This window comes from Muscardinus avellanarius, assembly GCF_963383645.1.
Source record: "Muscardinus avellanarius genome assembly, chromosome: 1".
Classification (NCBI taxonomy): domain Eukaryota; kingdom Metazoa; phylum Chordata; class Mammalia; order Rodentia; family Gliridae; genus Muscardinus; species Muscardinus avellanarius.
In genome coordinates this window covers 19187745-19203907 of record NC_137786.1, presented here as the reverse complement: position 1 = coordinate 19203907, position 16163 = coordinate 19187745, and positions in this window count along the sequence as shown.

The window sequence follows — 16163 nt, the reverse complement described above, 5'->3', positions numbered from 1 at the left end:
TTAGTTGCCATCATAGAATACCATACACTGAGTGTTTAAATGACAGAAGTGCATTCTCTGATAATTCAAGAGAACAGAGGCCCTTCTGCTCAGGTTTCTATCCTCTGCTTGCAAATGAGGACTCCTTAGAGGGTTCTCTGTGTGCCATGCTGAGAAAGAGAAATTTATGGCTTATTTTTCTATTTTTTTTCAAAGGACACTGGCCCTTTGAGATTAGAGCCCTTTTATTATGACTTCATTTAACCTTAATTTTTTTCCCTACAGGTCCTATCTCCAGAAACAGTCACATCGACAGTTTTCATTCAATAGATGAATGCTGAAATAACATAATTTCATAGAGAATACAACCTTTACACTAGCAGAATTTCCTCCTTCATTAAATAAAAATATATTAAGGAAGGACAAGACACACCTCTTCTAATTGCATAAAAAATCCCACTTTTTATTTTGGTTATTTTTAATCTAAAGAACTTTACCTTTACGATCATGGCTGGTGGGTTGTTTCTGTCCTTTGACGGCCATGTGCCTTCTCTCAGGTGTGTTTTGAACTCACCTTCTTCTTCTACTCTTTTAATACCTATCGCGGTTTTAGTACCATAACAGTAAGGAAGTGTGTACCACAAAATTCTAAATCAGAAATTAAATGTGAAGTTTTTCTTTGGGAGGTAAGATCCAAACAAAACATCAAAATTTTAAAACACAAATATAAATAAAGTCCAAAATAAAATTATTTTGCCTTATGAAAAGTATAAAGGTCAAAATATCAATGTAATACAGTGACCTTTAGATTCTTATTTTGCTTACAGTAAGAAGAAAGTATTCTCAGTGTTGAGGTGGATATTTGTTTCACATTGTTCTCTATAGTGGCTGAACTACTTTGAATTCCCACCAACAGTGTAGAACAGTTCCTCTTTCCCCATGTCTTGCCAGCATTTTTTGTTATTTGACTTCTTTATACTTGCCACTTGATTGGGGTTAGATGGAATCATAGTGTAGTTTTGATTTGCATCTCCCTGATGGTTAAGGATGTTGAACAATTTTTAGTGTGTCTATTGGCCATTTTTTATCATTATTTTTTGTGAAGTGTCTATTCAATTCATTTGCTCATTTCTTGATTGGGTTATTTGTTTTGCTAGTTGAGCTCTTTGTAGAGTCTGGATATTAGCCCTCTATCAGAGTGGTGGCTGGTAAAGATCTTCTCCCATTCTGTAGTCTTTCTCTTTAGGTTCCTGATGGCTTCCTTTGATGAGCAGAAACATTTTAGTTTGATGACATCTTAATGGTGTACAAGATGGTAGAGATACATATGCACACATTGCTCATTTAGCCCCTCCCTAGTTCCCATCCCCTTCCCTTCCTCAATATGAATAATTATGTTATATAAAATTATGTGTTGTATGAAAATCTAACACTAAATTTAGCATTAAATACCTGACAATAACATCAGAAATCTCTTACAAGCATTCATTTTCTGTTCTGTGGCACAAAGGTGCTTCTGCTGTGGGGCCAGCTTTCTAAGGACATTTCCTCTATCATCTCAATTTTACTTCTGCTGGAACCACATCCCTCATACTTTTGTGATGTGACACTGTACTTGATGGCTGTGGGTTAGATGAAGATCCATTCTAGTGATTGGAGATCCTAAAATAATGGATTTGCTCAGATTTAAGTGCGCCATTCCTTGGTTTATATTTTATTCTGCTACATTTTCTTTGTCATAAACTTTCCTTATTTATTTTTATTTGCTATATCACTTATCTCCTCTACCTTCCACCAATGATTCTCTTACGCACTAGCAGTGCTCAGCTCAGGTTGTACATTTTAACCTGCTTACATCAGTTCCTATCATTCTTTCACATGTACAAGTAGGGCTGACATCATTTGAATAATTACACTGTCTTCTTTCTCTTTCTTCTCCCTGGCCCAGACATTCATTTATCTAAATGTTTCTTAATCAGTGATTTATGAGACCTGCAAACACATCTTCTGTTTAAATAAACTGTATTACTGCCTATTTTTCTCAATTGGGTGAAACCCATCTAGGAGATACTCTCCTATAAAACCAACTTCATATTGGGACAGCACTTGTTATTATTTTGCCTGAAATATTTTTAACTAGATTTATTCCCTTATGCCAATTGATAACTGTAATAGATATGTATATGTACTTAAATACCCACATGAATACCTTTGTGATCTCAGACAAATTAACTAAAATAAAATATACCACACACACAAATTAACTAAAATAAAATATACCACACACACACACACGCACACACACACACACTCACCCCACATGGTTATTCTTTGTTTCTTGTTAGCCAAGAGGCATTGGTTTCAGGACTCCTGTAGACAGCAAAATTCAAGATTACAGTCTATTATTTAAATGGTATGGTATTTGCCTTTAATTTACCTATATTATCTCATATACCTTAACTCATACCTAGATTATTTATAATATCTAATACACATAGATACTATTTAAGTTATTATACATTTTAGGAAATAATGAAAAGTCTGTATGTGGTCAATATGATACAGGTGTGTTCCCTCCCACAGCCCTAGGCATGTTCAATCTACAGTTGGTTGAATCCTTGGATACAGGACCTGTGGACACAGGACTGACTATAATATATGTATACAAAAGAAAAGGGTTATTTAAACTGCTATCTACTTCCCTTCTGCAAATTCCATTTGCAAGGAATTTCCAATGAGGTTGGAGGAACAGTATATTTTGTTTTCTTTGTTTGACTTATTTGCAGGATATAGAAGAAAATAGATAGGTGTGAAAAAAGAGTAGCATTTGAAGGGAGAGAATTAGGAGAGAAAAAAGAAAATATAGTTATACAAATTAAGTTATGCTTTAGAAATAGGAGAGGTTTTAATGTCTTTAAGAGATGCAAATAAAAGCTCTTATCATTATTATTTAACTGGACTATTTATTTCAATAGAAATTTATGTAAATTTAATTTTGTAGTCCATCTTCTAAGATTTTATGAATGCATTTTTAATAAAAGTAACTACTTGACACAAAGGATGAATTTATATTAGGCTGACTACTGAGTTCATATTTTAAGGAAATGAAGGACAATTACACATAAATTATGGGGGCTTTAAAAAGCAAGATAAAATCAGTTTGATGTAATCTTGGTACCAGTGATTTGAATTTTTGAAAGATTATGCACTTTATAACTTAGGTGTTTAGTAGAGAATCAAATGTTTAGGTTTATATGAAATCAATACATTAGGAAGTCTGAATATAGAAATGTATATTAAACTAAGTTTTCATTGTCTTTTCCAACTAATATAAGGGTTTTCGTGATGTTTGTTTCTGTTTTAGGTGCCCATGCCTTTATTCATCAGCACAAGTCCTACAAGTTAGGTGTATTGGTAGAGTAGAGGTCACATAAAGTTTTTCTCTGGTGATTATAAATACACAGGTACAAAGCAACTGTTATAAACGTCTTAACTGAGTAAGGTAATTTCTAGAATTGAGAATGAGAACATTATCAAAGCTTGTTAAGAAATGTATCAATTTAAAGACAGGGGGTATGACTACTGAAGTTCAGAAGGTTTTGCAGTTACTAGCATCATTCATGTGCTCTTATATGTATGCTTAAGTCAAGGGAGATGATAAAATCAGGAAGTTTGTAAATCAAGAATTTCTAAAATAAATAGTCTATCATAAACCTGGGATTAAAAAAGAATTTAAAAAGCTGGAGTAGGTTAGGCTTGGTGGTGCGTGCCTGTTATCCTAGTACTTGGTACAGCAAGTTCAAGTCCAGGCTTTGTAAATTAGCAAGACCATATTTCAAAATTAAAAAAAAAACAATAAAAATGGGCCGTGTATCCAACACAGTAGTAGAGCACACCACCCCAGGGTTAAATTTCCAGTAACACGCACACACACGGAAGCACAGACACACACAAATACACACACACACACACACACACACACACACACACCATCAAAAAAATAAAAAGAAAAGGAAAAAGATGACTAATGTGGAGTTATAGTTATTTCAGAATATTTAAGTATCTTTGTATTTTTTGTGGGTTATGGGCTAACTATTCTTTGAATATGGCTCCGTAGTGATAGGAGCTTTATGTGACCTCAGAAGCAATTTAAATTGTAATTTCTTGAAAGATATTTAAGTTAACCACTTAAATAGAAGTTTAAAATATAGATTTGGCTTAATTCAAATAATTAGAGAATTATCAATATCAGCTACCCTATTTTCCCCATCACAGAATTGTTTTTATTCAGATAAAATTAATTCATTACCTAACTTGAGAAATATGTAAATATCTGTGATGCCTGTATTTACTTATGTAATGGTGTTGGCCTATTTATTAATTTATAGTATTTTGTTAATTAATTAATTAATTAATTTTGGCACTGAAGATTAAATCCAGGGGCATTCTATCTTTGATCTAACCCCCCAGCCTTTTTTAAATTTTATTTTCAAACAAGGTCTCATTAAGTTGCTAAAGCTGGTCTTGAATCTGCCACCCTCATGTCTCAGCCTCCTAAGCACTAGGATTATAGATGTGCACCATACAGCTCAGTGACAACATTTTTATTTATTTTTTTTTTATTTTGGGTGGTACTGGGGTTCCTGGAAGCCCTTCTACCTCCGGGCTACACTCCCAGACCTATTTTATATATATTTTTATTTGGAAACAGGGTCTCTTAAGCCAGCGCGGCTGGCTCCGAACCAGCGCGATCCTCCTGTCTCTGCCTCCCAAGCGCGGGGATTACAAGCGTGCACCACCAAGCCCGGTGAGTGACAGCATTATTAATGAGAATTTGAGAGATTTAGGTGCAACTTTATTTTGAAATATATACACTAGAAATCATAAGTTGGATTTTTTATTTTATATGAACAACCAGAAACTCCAGAGTCCTATTAATTATCTTCATCTCTACTGTGTATATAACCCTTTTTAATTTAACTTACAAAGTCATACCTGAATTTATCAGTCATTTTAACCATCATTATCAGGAAGAAATAGAGCGATGGTGATAGTATTAATTGCAATAGTAGTAACAGGCATTAACAAACCTCTTTTTATATCAAATAATAAACTGATATCTTTTAACTGTAATTTTGTTTAAAATAATTTTATCTTGTCACTATCATGTCATTATTTTATATTAGTATTTTACAAACAATGGGATATTTTCTTAAATAAAAAAGAAAATTTGAAAGGAATTTTATTTTTTCTCAAATAGGGCTAATTGGGTGATGTGTGCATGTATGTCTCCACTATCTTCTATCCCATTAAGATATATGACTCCAACACACCAATAAAATTCTTTAAATAAAATAAAATATAAATATATAAATACAGACATTGAAATATTATATAGTCTTTAGGCAGAAAGGCACAATTACTTATAGCGCCTAATATTTATGTATTTCAAAGGTGCATTTCAACTGAAGATTTTTGTATTTAGTTTAAAAAGCTATAAGTTCCTTAAGGGAAGTTTCCTTTTGTCTCCAGAGAGACTATCATAGTTGACGTGTGCAAATAAAAAGCTGGCAAATTTTTGACAATAGAATAAATGGGTCATAGCAATTTTTTCTTAGGCCTCAGCAGAAATTGCTTAATGAAAGGGCTAAAAGCTAGCTAAAATTAAAACTGTATTCATTATGTTAGAATCCTGATTGAACAGGAGAAAAAGAAACTTGAAACAACAAAAATCAATTCTCCTCAAATGAATAAAGGCTCAGGAGTGCCTAATAAAGCATGGTTTTGTTAATTCAACTGAAGTCTCTGTTAGGCAGAAATAATTTGTTTAACACGTTCAGTAATGTTTTATTTAACTGCCTTCCATAGAATACTTTTGATCAGAACCTGAACTGTTTGAAGCACTCAGCAGTTATATCTGCTGCTCTCTTGCCTCTGAGGTCACACAACGACCTTACCTACAAGGGCCATATACTTCTATCTATTGCCATAAACATCCACTGGCAGGGAGAAGGTAATTAGAAGGTTTCTATGATGAGGATGTGGGTGCTTAGAGCAGAAGTCTGAGGCTGCTCTGCTGGAGGATTTATGAGTTAAATTTGCCTGTTGAGCTACAGCAAAGGTGACAGCATCTCCAGCTTACAACCATGTTTTTAATTTAGACATGTTATGCATGGCCAGCAACAACAACAGTCATTTTCTTTCTACAAGCCTTATTACTTATAAATCATGAGGCACCACAGCTGCATTAATTTGAAGGGATAAATAGATAAGAGTACCAAAAATTTTCTTTTTTATTTCTTAATCTACAAAGATGTAAAAATAAATAAATTAGTATTTTCTAAATATTTGGTGAAGTTAAAGTATTTAGGTGGATTTGTATCATGGTATCATCACTTTAGTTAAAAAGGAACTGAAATTTAAAAAATGATTGGTGATACAGAGATAGCAAGTTGGTTGGATAAAGCAAGTATCATACAAGGTTAATGTTAGTATCTATGTAATAGTTATGTGGGTGATTACTATTCAATTCCATTCAATAATACGTATGCTGTAAAATTTTCATAATAAAACACAGGAAAATACATGCTGGAACAGATTTTATACATGTATACTAATATGCTTAGATAAATTTTGTGGTTGCCAATTATTACAAGAAAATGGAAAGCAAACTGAGTTAATCTCCAATGTGCCATTTATATATTGCTAGTTATTTGGAAATTAGAACTCTTTGTGTATTTAATAAGACTATCAATCTTAGCTCTATGTAGGGCAAACCAATTCTTCTCATTATAGGAGTTTGACTGCCAGTTGGCATAACTGAACCATTTATGTTAACAGCCCTCAAAGTTGACTATATAACATGTCCAAATTAAAAACATTCTAATATAGTACATGTTAGTCAATTCCAATGATGATGAAATGTAAAACATCTTCCTTTTGAGTGCCAAGTTGTTACAACAAGTTAGTTTTTTCCTTCCTTTTTAATTTTCTTGTGATAGTATACATTAGTCACTATTACCATAGAGTTTTAAATAAGTTCCATTTAGTAGACTGTACAAAAGATACTAGTCAAACGTCTAGAATATGATTGGAAATTTTATTAATAGATAGCATGCTAAAATCATCAAGGTGATGTTCTACTTAGTAGGGAGGGAGTATTGACTAGTGATGCTCTGGAGGCTCAGAACTGTGCAAATATATTATTCAAGCAAAGTTGACTATTTTATTGATATAAAATGATGATGTAGTGATAAAATTTCTACAATGTTTCTAGTACAAACAATGATTTTTACAGAAGTTGATACAACACTGTGACATTTAAACATGGGAACATTGGGGTCAGTGAGGCCAAATTGAGGCCCCCTTTGCATCTCAGCTCAGTGACTTCAGAAAAGATCTCAACCTAAGTCTCAGTTTTATCATTTATGAGGTTGATGTAATAGTTTCTTTTTGTCAGTATTGTTGTTGTTGTTATATTATTATTATTATTATTATTATTATTATTATTACTATTATTATTATTTGGTGGTACTGGGGTTCCTGGAAGCCCTTCGACTTCCGGGATACACTCCCAGACCTATTTTTTTTAATATTTTTATTTGGAAACAGGGTCTCTTAAACCAGCGCGGATGGCTTCGAACCAGCGGGATCCTCCTGTCTCCGCCTCCCAAGCGCGGGGATTACAAGTGTGCGCCACCACCCCCAGTTGTCAGTATTATTTTGAATTAGCCAATAAAATTGTTTATATTGCACTCATCACACATTTTTTGCTAAGTAATAAGACATCAATAATCATGATAATTTAAAAACATATATAAATGAGCATAATAAATATTTATTAAATATATCCTTTCAGTAATTAATGAAAGTAGAAACCCAAACAAGATGCTGTTTTCTTTAAAAGCATTGTAAATATCACTGTGAATTTAGAATGTAGTAACACTACATAAATTGAAATTGTTAATAAAATACCTTTACATAGCTGCACAAAATACTAGAAAAACGAATACATTTGTACAGAGTTCCTTTAAAAATAATAATTGCTCTGAAGAATGAGGTATCTAATTTTTCTCGGAGGGAGTATTCCCTGAGAAAAACAGATAATTACAATAGTGGCTGGATTTATGTTTGAAAACACATTCATTTCCTTAGGAACTATATTGTCTAAAATGATGCTTTTTTATTAAAAATAACAAAACAACAATAATATAGGTTTGAAGTTTGTCTTATTGAGAATAAAATGCATATTTGGGAATCAGTGAAGATTCACATTAAAATTATTAATAATTAATTATATGATTTAAATGAAATAATAGACAAAAGAAAAGGAATTTTGTTGCTGACATCAAATATTTTAACAAAGTGAAGATGTTTAACCAAGATAAAGATTGTCCCTGGAATTAAAATAAACATAAAATTGAGTACTTCAGCAGCAATAATGTATCCTTGTCACACAAAAAGATTTATTATAATGTGTTCATATTTAGTCATAATAGGCACTATAGTACAATAGATTATATAAAATGATATTAGAAAAGCATAACATTTTATTGTAGGTATAAGATTTGATTACTCTTAAGGATTGTTTTAGTGATTAATAACACGTAATTAGATTGTAAAACAAAATAAAATAACTGAAAGAAATGTTTGCCAACACAAAGGTATGCATTAGGATATACTATATTTTAAAATTTAGTACACATTAGACACCAAAAATATGTAATCTTAGTCTTCAATATAAGTAATATTGCTGAGCCCATTTGGTTTTTGTTTAGAGTTAAATTTTAAGTTATTTGTATATACTAGATATTAATCCTCTATCAGAAAAGTATCTGGAAAAGATCTTCATTCTGTTGGCTTTTGTCAGTCAGGCTATTGACGGTTTCATTTGCTGTGAAGATGCTTTTTAGTTATATCCTATACCATTTATTGAGTCTTATTTTTATTTTTTGAGCTCTGAGAGTTCTATTGAGAAAGTCTCTATTAATGCATATATGTTGGATAGTTGGTTCTATAATTTCTTCTAGTAATTTCAAAGTTTTTGTTTTTTTATTTTATTTTTAATTTTTTATATTATTTTTAGGTCTTTGACCAAACTTGAGTTGACCTATGTACAGAGTGAGAGAGATTAGATTGAGCTATAATTTCATTCTTATACATATAGATACACAGTTTTTCTAGCACCATTTATTGAAAAGGTTGTCTTTTTCCAGTGTGTATTTGTGGCCCCATTTTAAAAAATCAACTGGCTAAAGTTTAAGAACTTATTTCTTTATCTTCTGTTATCTTCCATTGCGTGGTTTTGACTGTTTTTGTGTAAATACTGTTCTATTTTTGTTACTAATGTTTTGTAGTATAATTTGAAATTGGTATTTCGATGCCTCCAGCAAGGTTCTTTTTATTCAGAATTGTTTTGGATATTCTCAGTCTTGTTCTTTCATATAAATTTTAGTACTTTCTTCCAGCTTTGTGAAGAATAGCATTGGTATTTTGATACAGGTTGCATTCAATCTGAATGTTATTTTGGTAGGCTTTTCATTTTGACAATATTTACTGTGCCTATCCAAAAGCTATGGAATCCTTTCAATCTTCTAAGATGTTAAAGTTCTTTTTTAGTATTTTATAACCTTCATTAAAAATGTGTTTTGACTTCTTGTTATATGTATATCTACGTTTTTATTTATTGTTTTTAGGCTATTATGAGTGAAATTATTTTCAATTTTTTTCAGTGGATTAATGGTTTAAAACTCACCACATGCAGTTCTCTAATGTTATAATGATTTACAGGTATTCTTGGGCATTTAAAAAAATAAAAAAGCTAAATTTCTAACAATTTTGCATTCTTTAAATGGATGAGACCTTTTGTTTTTGTACTGTTCACTGAACCCAGAAACATTTTACTTCTACGTCTTCAGTTCTACTCTTTTCTTTTCTTCTATCTTTTTTTTTCTTTCTGCATTGTAGTTATACATCTTAATGGAGAACACGGTGGTTGAGACATACATACACACATAACTTATTTAACCCTTCTCTAGTACCAACCTCATTCCCTCCCCCTAACTCCTACTCATGTTTGGCTTACTGAATGATTTTAATATGTTTATGAATGTACTTCATGTACCTTAAGTATTTTTCTTCTTCCCCCTCACATCCCCTTCAGTTAGTCACCTTATTTGCTCATCTATTGTTTCTCCTATGAACCTTTTTCTAGATGTAGCTTCCATATATTAGGAAAAGCATCTGATTTTTTACTTTTTGTGACTGACTAATCTCACTTAGCATAATGTTCTCCAGTTCCATTCTTTTCTCCGCAAATGACATAATTTATTTCTCTTTTATGGCTTAGCAAAATATCATTGTGTGCATATCCCATAGGTCGTAATCCATTCATCTGTGGAAGGACATCTTGGCTGGTTCCATAGTTTGGCAGTTGTGAATTGTGCGGCTATGAACATAGATACACATGCATTAGTTTGGTAAAGTTTGTTCTCCATTTTCTGGGTAGATACCCAGAAGTGGTGCTGCTGGATCATATGGTAAGTTTCTACCCATTCTCCTGAGGGTCCTCCATATTGTTTTCCAAGGTTGGTTGCACCAACAATATATTAGAGTTTCCACTTCACCACATCTTCGCCAGCATTTGTTGTTTGTGATTTTAATGATTGTCATTCTAATTAGAGTTAGGTGAAATCTCAGGGTAGTTTTGATATGCATATCTTTGATTACTCATGATGTTGAACATTTTTTATGCATTTATTGGCCATTTGAATTTCTTCCTTGGTAAAGTGTCTATTGAGTTTACTTGTCCATTTTTTGATTGGGGTATTTGTTTTCTTAGCATTGTGTTTCTTGAGATCTAGTAAATTCAAAATGCATCTAAGCCTTGGAAATCAGACCAGAGACTCTGCAGCTCTTTGAAGAGGGCATAGGTCCAACACTTTAACAAGTAAAAACTGTCTCAATGAGACACCAAAGGCACAAGAAATTAAAAGGACGATCAATATGTCGGATTACATAAAACTGAAGAGCTTCTGTACAACAAGGAAAACTATAAAGAACTCCAAGAGAGCCAACAGAATGTGAGAAAATTTTAGCTATTTCTCAGATAAAGTACTAATATCTTCCACTTTTTTTATTAGTGTCTCTCTTCATTTATCTGAAGTCCCTTTTTTTTTTAACCTTCACATATAAAAGAAAAGGTAGGATGCTCAAATTTTTGAAATTGGCTGATATCATTCAGCTTAACATTCTCTGATTCTATGATCCTATATTGCCAGTCAATTTTACCACTCATCTTACATTATTAATTATATGTTTAGTTACATATTTCTGTTCTTTGACCTACATAAGGAAGTAGGTGTTAACCAATAATCACTATATATAATTATATATAATATATATAACTATATATATATATTTATGACTATATATAACTACATATAGTTATATAAATATATATATACATATATATATAAATATAACTATATATAATTATGTATATATGTACTGGGGGATTGAGCCCAGGGGAATTCTACTTCAAATCTACATCCACAGCCCTTTTTTTTTTATTCTTTATTTTGAAACAGGGTCTTGCTAAATCATGGAGGGGTTTCACTAAGTATTTGAGACTGGCTGCAAATCTGTGATCCTTCTGTTTCTCCCTCTCAAATACTGGGATTACAAGTGTGCACCATCTCACTGAGCTTACTATTGGAGCTTACTATTGGATGATTTAAATTGTATGACAAGCAATATCTTAAAATATCAGTCTTACAGTGCCAAAAAGTGTGATTAGTAAACTGTACACTACCTAAATGTTTAATTACAAATAAAACGTTGATATTAGATTTAGTTTTACTCAACATTGATATTAAATTTAGTTTTATTCCTCACCAATTTCAGAATTTGGGCAAGTGCAGTAGGTCTTTAGCTAATGTTTAGTAAACTAAATAAAAACTTCCTTATGAGACACTTTACTGGATGTGGAATTGAGTCTCTCTTTTATATTTTATACCCATGGCAGAACAAATCAGAATTTGAATACTTTTAGTGTAACTTTATATTTATTTGCAAAATAGAAAATATGCATTCATCTGTTACCATATGTACACATATCATTCTTCAGTTACTATAACTGGGTTTCAATTTATGGTGGTTCAACAGAGTTTTTTTTAACTTCGCAATGATATAAATTCATACAAATTCAGTAGAAGCACTGCTTAAAATTTTGAGTTTTGATCTTTCCCCAACCTAGTAATATTTGATATGCTAATATCGCATCTTGTCTGCTATGGTCAATCACAGGCCACAGATCTCAGTCAGCCATATGATTACGAGAGTAAATAACTAACACTTCACAATTCATTGTGTAGCTGAGCTAATGCTCAGTAGGTTAGGTCTATTAAATACAATTTTAACTTATACTATTTTCAACTTACCATTTGTTCAGAGGACATAATTTCTTATAAATCAGAAAGTACCTGGATTTTAAAACCTGCATTTATCTATTATTTTCCATGCCTTTGTATCTACAATATTGATTAATTTTTATTTTGAGATCTCAGTACAATTTTATTATCAGTATACATTTATAGATATTTTATAAAGCATCTATATTCAAATTATCAAATTGCAATGGTATAGTACTTTACTGACAAAAATATGCCCAATTATTTTAAGTACAATTCAATAGGGTCAGAGATCAGTCTTCTATTGAACATATACTGCATTATAAATTTAGCCTTCTAAATGCTATTTAAATATAATCCTGCTTAACCTTTCAAAATGCAGAATTTGCCTTTTCATAGGAAGCTGACCCTCCATCATGAAATAAAACCCAATGTCATTTGAAATATTTATTATTTATAGATACAAGCTTTTATTTGCTGCATAAAATAAAGATCTAGATTCAAAATAATTTGTTTTACCCTTAAAAGAAGGAAGAAATTCAAGGAAGATAAATATGCTTTGCTTCATACACTCAGCCAATGACAAATGCTTTATAACCAAAAAAAAATGTTACATAATTCTAGTTTACAAAAGTTACGTCACATCACAAACCTTCCTAGTCAAGGAAAAACAATTAAAACTTACAGTATAAAATATTTAAATAGAATAATATTCTCAGTATGCTGTAATTATTTATTTGAAGGTCAGTTTTCTAATAAACTGAGGCTGTTTGCCTAGATTTTTACATTTCTATGTGATGAGTAGAGATAGTGCCTGAGTTCAAAAGCATTTAACAAAAATTGTGAAAATAAATGAATAAGTGAAGAATGGAAAGAGACTAGGCAGAGGAAAAAAGGAAGAAAATTACAAAAATGAGAAAAATAACTGAAGGCAGAGAGATAAAGAACTATGAAATGAGGTTGTGTTGTTTTAATTTCTACCTTATTTTAAATTCTGATTCAACTTAGTCTTTCAGATGAAAATACAAGCCAATTTATACTTTGGAGTTAATATCTTAAGGTCCATATTTATTTATTATGATAAAACTGAATTTAGGGAAAACTGTTTTTAAATGATTGTTGGCTACAATATTACAGCTTGTGAAGCTTTAGCAGATTTATTAAAATAATAGAATGATTCTTTTATATTAATTTATATGGTACTGAGAAAGGTGAGGAAATTTATAGTTTTTAACCTGAATTTAGTTTAAGATTAGTATAAGAATTTAAGGGATGGTTTTTGCATATGCTAATGTATAACTTTGTGAATGTATCACTCTGTGTCTTTCTATAATGTATGATAATACTATAACAATAAAATTACAAAAATATTAATGAATTAAGTACAGACGGAACAGAATTTTTTTCTAATATAACTTACATTAATTGAAATAAGAAATATTAAACATTTATTGCTGTTTTGAAATTTTCCCATAGATGATTTAACCAATAACAAACATTTCCTTTCCTTCCTTTCTTCCTTCCTTTCTTTCTCCTTTTTTCATTTTTCTTGACTGGGGAGATTGAACCCAGAAACATTCTCCCTCTGTTCTACAACTCTAAACCTATTTTATTTTTATTTTGATAAAGGATCTTGCTAGATTACTGAGAATCTCATCATTTGCTGAGGCTGTTCTCAAACCTGTAATCTTCCTTTCTCAGCCTCTCACGTACTGAGATTACAAGTGTGTGCCACTATGCTCAAGTACCAATAATCTTTTCTTGAATGTGATGTTTCAGCAATACAAAAAAAAAAAAAAACAAAAAACCAACTGACTGACTTCTTTAGTAGCAAACCAATCCCTTTGTCAAAATTTAGCCATTATATATTCATATATCCTCCTCTCTCTCTCTCCTCTCTCTCTCTCTCTCTCTCTCTCTCTCTCTCTCTCTCTCTCTCTCTCTCTCTCTCTCGTCTCTCTCTCTCTCTCTCTCTCTCTCAGTTATAAGATGGTTTCAAATGTTGCTTCTCTTGAACGACCAACAATTCTCCTTCTACTTTCTGTAACTTGGAAGTTCCACTTTCTGGTAAAAAGGGCTCCTTCTGAAATATGGAACAGGTTCTGATATACAACAAAGGACTTTGGTGTAAAATTATCCTTCTAAAATGTGAAATGGTTGGTTTCTACTCTAGGCTCAAAATACAGATAGTGAAAAGTTAAGCCAATCAATGAACTGTTGCTGATTGATATGTTTTTAAATTCTCATAGCAGAGCATTAAAAAAAATCCAAAATTTAGGATCTAAATTAGGATTTTAAAGAAAATGTTGATTGATTGATTCATAAACATAATTATCTTATGGATTCCACTGCCTATGGAATACATGTTATTTATTGTTCCATACATTTTTATGTCCTTTTTCTTGTTTCAAGTTCAGGTAAAATCAAGATTGACAATTGGAGCTTTTATTTTTTAAATAAATGAACTGTGTGATCTAATACATTTATTTTTCATAAAATGCTTTGTGATCTAAGAAATTTCCCCAATTCTTCTTTATTCCTGAGAGGTTTGGTTTCCAATAAAATAAAATAAATTGAATATCACTGAAGACAATTGCTTATATCAACCAAGAATACTATATCAATACTTGTCAGTACTGTGAGTAGTTACCAGCTCTTGCTTGTCACTGAACTTAATGAGGAATCAGATCTTAATAGAAAATCAGAAATTAATAAGGGATTTAGAGGATAATGTCTAAGTGGTCTCTGTCACAAAATTTCCTGCTACCTTTATTTCATTGTAGTTACATAAAATTGTTTCTAGCTTTGAGATGTCAAATATACCTAAGTTTGGCTCGCCTCAAATAAATTTAAAAAAGAACATTTTACTGCCATGATGTTTAGTGCAATCAAGTTTGAAATAAAACTTATATCCACAATAAAATCTAATTTTACAAAAAATGAGAACTCACATAAAAATTTTTAAAAATGAAGATTTTTGAAAAACACACACAAAACAATTATTATTATGTCTAAGCCATGACATCCAGGACTTCAGAACCCGTGTCTATCATTGACAGCCAATGGGTTATGTTGCCTTACAAAATAGAACAAGGATTATAAAATATCCACATCAGTCATTCTTTGATCAAGGTTATTATTTAGAATTATAGGCTGATGTTGAGTTCCCTGCACTGAGTAGTGGGCAAGAGTGGAAGAAAATGATTGAAGGTTCAAAACTTGCTTTGACTTCAGTGATAACACTGAGCACACACTCAGTGCATGAATCTCTGACAACTTTACTACATCAAGGAGAAGAAACCTTGAGATATGCTGTCAGACTTTGTCATCTACTCAGTTTTGAGGGTATTATGTGGGCAACTCCTAAATAATTGAGAAAAAAAGAAATGTACATAGACTGAGGGTAGCAATAAAACAATACACCACTCCACATAAGAACACATACAAATATCCCCTGTAAATGAACCTGCAGTGTGATGTTTTTTAACATGGATGAATACTAATGAAAATAATAACCACCATAATCTACATGGGGATCTTAAATTTATAAAATTGAACTTATTTTGTAAAGTGACGTGAGGGATTTTAAATGAAGCACAGTTTTTAAAGGTTCCTATTAAAACCAAGATGAACTTGATTCCCAAAGCACAACTGGGTGTGTCTCACCACACTCCTGAACGGTGTGCAGCATGTAAGTTTAAATCTTGCAAAACACACAGGTGTGGCACTACACACAGAAGGTATCAGGGGCAGCACACAGACACAAGCACAAGG